This window comes from Apium graveolens, chromosome 9 (assembly GCF_009905375.1).
Source record: "Apium graveolens cultivar Ventura chromosome 9, ASM990537v1, whole genome shotgun sequence".
Classification (NCBI taxonomy): domain Eukaryota; kingdom Viridiplantae; phylum Streptophyta; class Magnoliopsida; order Apiales; family Apiaceae; genus Apium; species Apium graveolens.
Genome location: NC_133655.1, coordinates 274,456,098 through 274,460,719, shown reverse-complemented (window position 1 = coordinate 274,460,719; position 4,622 = coordinate 274,456,098).

Sequence of the window (4,622 nt, the reverse complement as noted above, 5' to 3'; positions counted from 1 at the left end):
TCTTGAGTTCAGCTTCTTTTCTTAGCATCTCTGACTGCTCTTTCTGAAATTCTTTCTCAAACCTAGGATCCACTGTATCTTCTTCTTCCCAATCTTCAAAATCACTTTCCTCTTCAGCTTCAAATAACCCATCTTTATCTTCCTGAACTGGTTCAGTGGGAATGTCAAAAATATCAAAGTCATCCTGTTCTCCACTGTAGTAGACATCATCAGCCTTTCCTGTGTTTCCAGCAGAGGTATCTTTTTCTTTCCCTTTGGCACTACTCCCTTTCTTCTCCCCCTTAGTTGAGGGATCCTCTACTGACTTTCCTTTGGAACCTCTATCACCTCCAGAGCCTGATCCTCCACCAGACGGTCCTTCAAAATAAGCTCTTTGTTCTTCATTAGGGTAATGAGAATTCTTGATCATGTAATATAGGTGCTTCATCCCTTCATTGAGATGTTCCATGCCCGTCTCTATCTTTAGAAATCTTGAGGAGTCCAGTGAATGATTCATCTCAACGAGGTCTTCAAGAGAAGTCATTCTTGTATGTAGAGAGCAGAAGTTGGATATGTCATCAGCTGATAAATTTGGAGTGTCCTGAATAGAATTGAGCTTTGGTATTACAGTGGTCTTTGGATCTGAGATGTCATTCCTTATGATTGCAAGCTGATTGTTGACAGAGGTGGAAGAAGAAGACCGTTCAACCACTTGTGCTTTGAATGCTTGAGCTTCAGCTTGGCTTTTAGCAAGTTCTTCTTTTAGGGCAGCAATCTGAGCTAACAGGTGTACAGTATCAGTGTCTGTGTGTGCTCTCACCTGAATTTCACTCGTGTTTGGTTCACTCATCTCACGTGCATGTGTTTCTCTCAATATAATTGCTCGTGAGGAGTCTTCCAGTTGCTGTTCTTCTGTACCTGCATTAAAAATCACCCTAGCCTCTTCAAGAGAGGTCAGTGGTGGTGCAATGGGAATTCGCGAGTCCCGATCCTCAGTCAAACCTATCAAATCTTTTGGAATAGATGTCTGAATTGCTTCAGGGATAGATTGACCGAGTTGCCCTCCACTTTCTCCAGATAAATCTGCGAGTGGAGAATCCCATAAGGGAGCCAGAGGTGTTGGATCTGGGAGGGGAGAAAATGACTCTATTAAAGATGGCGGAGAGTCAGATTTTCCCTCTGAAGCATGTGACTGCTCTTCTGCCGTAACTATGGCAGGCACTGTAACCGACTCTACGTGCACTCCTCGCTGTGTGTCCTGAGTATGATCTGGGGAAGTGTATGGTTCCATTGTGAGTAATGGAATTGTGCTTGACTCAGTACAAGATGCCATGGCCCTATGGCAAATTTCAATAGATGCATCCTGTTGAGAGAATGCCTCTAGTAACTGTTCATTGGCCATTTCAAAGTCCATGTCCTGTTGGGAGGACAAGGATGGGCTTTCAGATGCCTCAGAATATGTTCTTCTTTTCTTAGGAGGAGGCAGAGCTGAGGGTTCACTCATATTTAACAATGTACTACTTCCTAGTAATCTTCTGGGTAACATTTTAGACAGTGGGGGAGAGGTTGAGATAGAATGAGACTCTGTGTTTGGCTCTATGACCTGGGATTGAAGCTGTGGTTCTACAACTTCATGGTCAGCCCTATCAACCACTGGGGGTCTTTCAACAGAAGTAGGAAGAGAGTGAGAGTGAGGAATTACTACCTGTAATGGAAGAGCCTGGGTGGTTTGAACCACTGGAGGTTGAGGTTGCTGTTCATGGCCGGGAAGATTGAAAATAGGTAAGGGAATATAATTGGACATGAAAGCAGATACAAGTACTGGAACTTGCATGAATTTGAAGGTTGTGTCTTGGCGAGTGTAAATCTTTTTGCTAACTGGAGGGGGTTCGGTTACTGCAGAGTTAGCAAAAAGGGCTTTGTGTTCAGGGGTGAGTAGATGATCTGCTATAAGCATGAGAAAACGAGCATAGTAACATGATACCCTACGATTTGTAGAATGATCACGTAAAGCAGAAGTTAGACGTCTCAAGAGAATGGGAAAAAGTAGTTTGCCAAAATTGATCCTTTGATTGAAAACAACCGCAAGACCAATATACTGCAGAGTGGAAGTGATGTTATGAAAATTGGATTTTGTGCAGTTGGCAAACACTTTGGAAAGTGTATCGAAGAAAATATCCCATTCAGACACCAAATTTGATTTAGAAAGTTTGGTTAAATTGATCACCCCCTGATAGTGAATAGCATTGAAAAAATTTGTGATATCATTTTCAGAGGGTAAATTACAGAAATTGTCTAGTGGAAAATTTAACGCACGATTGACGACTGTTTCATCAACTACATACTGTGTGTTTGCGACGGTGAATGAAAAAGATTTTGAATCATCGTCCACAGTAGAAGTTGTGCAAATCAGTCTAAGTAGATCGACGTTTAAAATCACATTTGATTTAATAGCAGAGCTAACAATCGAATGGTCATTTAAAAATCTAATCCATGGCTTAAATTTTTCAACATCACATTTTTCCGGATTAAAATAACCAACCTGATTATGAGCGACAATTTGGAAATTGAGAGCCATTTAAAATAATAATAAGACACACGCTTTTCAGAATTTTAAGAATAATATTAAGAAAATTCGAATTAATTAAATTAATTTAATAATTCGAATTAAATTAATTATAATCGAAAAATTTAGACAGAAATGTATCTCGTTAAAATTCCTAACTCACAAACACAGTTTTGACAAACCAAAAGACACAAATCAGAAATTGAAAATAAAAATAAAAAGTTCAAAATCAACAAACACAAATTGAATTTGAAGGGGCAAACTGATTTTTATTTGTTTTTGTTTTTATTTAAGAAAAATCCAACAGCACCTCTGTATATATATACTTGTATGTATATATCACAAAGTGATGAACTAGTTTGCTGAGTAAAAACTCGAGCAAGGAAGGAATCAGATTGATGGTTTTAGTTCGAAGAGAGAGAAGAGAGAAAACGAGGAAGAAACTGTTCGAATTTTTTTTAGAAGTGATTAACTGTTGAAAATGGTTTAAAACAATACACACACACGCTTTTATATTACAGATGGTATGACAATCCGGGATTGTCATACCGATTGTCATACCAGGCAAAAAGAAAGAAAACAAATAAAAGAATAAATACTAAAATTATAACTGGTATGACAATCTGATAGTCATACCGATTGTCATACCAGGCAAAATAAAATAAAATAGATATATATAATGTTTATAACTGGCAAGACAATCAATAGTCATACCGATTGTCTTGCCAGTATAAACTATACCGACATATTCAAACATATACAAACATATACTGAAATGACTTTCAGCAAGACAATTCAATTGTCTTGCCGATTGTCATTGCAGTAGAAAATAAAATAAAAGGAACAGACTACTATATATGTACTGAAGCTATATTACAAAATAGTAAAACTGAAATAAAAACTTATAATTTTTACAGAAACAAAGACAATATATCAGAATTTATTATTTTTATTCCAAAAATAGATTTCTATTGAATTTTAGCAAATAAAATTCATAGAAAAATATTTTTAGATGAAATAAAATATTCTGAGGTATTTTAAATTAACAAGTAGGGAAAATAAAAATAGATAAGATAATATATATTACATAGAAATAAGCAAGAAATATGATAAAATGATAAAATAAATTTGCAAATGAATTTTTCATTTATGAAAAATTCATTTGTAAATTCATTCAAGAACAGATCCCAGATATTAACTAAATTAATCACTAAAACTATTCAACATGCCCAATTTACCAACTAATCTGGTAAATGTGGATTCGTCAAGTGGTTTAGTGAAAATATCTGCTATTTGTTCTTCTGTTGGAACAAAAAATAGTTCAACAGTACCATTCATGACGTGCTCTCCAATAAAATGATACCTGATGTCAATGTGCTTTGTCCTCGAGTGCTACACAGGGTTGTTGGTGATGGCTATTGCACTTGTATTGTCACATAAAATAGGAATCTTGTTCAATACAGAGCCATAGTCTCGTAGTTGGTTCCTAATCCACAAGATCTGAGCACAGCAGCTTCCAGCAGCAATATATTCAGCCTCGGCCGTTGAGTTGGAAACTGTTTGTTGTTTCTTGCTGTACCATGAGACTAGCCTGCTTCCTAGGAATTGACAACTTCCTGAGGTGCTTTTCCTATCAACAACACTTCCTGCATAATCTGAATCTGTATATCCGACAAGGTTAAAACCAGATTCTTTAGGGTACCAAATACCTAGATTTGGTGTTCCCTTAAGATATCTTAAGATTCGTTTAACAGCAACGAGATGAATATCTCTAGGATCCGCTTGGAACCTTGCACATAAACATGTAGCATACATAATATCTGGTCTACTTGCAGTAAGATAGAGTAACGAGCCAATCATACCTCTGTAGCTTGTGACATCTACCTTAATGGAGTTTTCACATGGTCCAAGCTTGACAGCTGTAGTTGATGGAGTCCTTGCTGATGCAGAATCCTCTAGATTGTACTTTTTGAGGAGTTCCTTGAGATACTTGGATTGACAAATAAATGTTCCATCTAACCTTTGATTTACTTGTAATCCAAGAAAGAACTTCAGCTCTCCCATCATGCTCATTTCA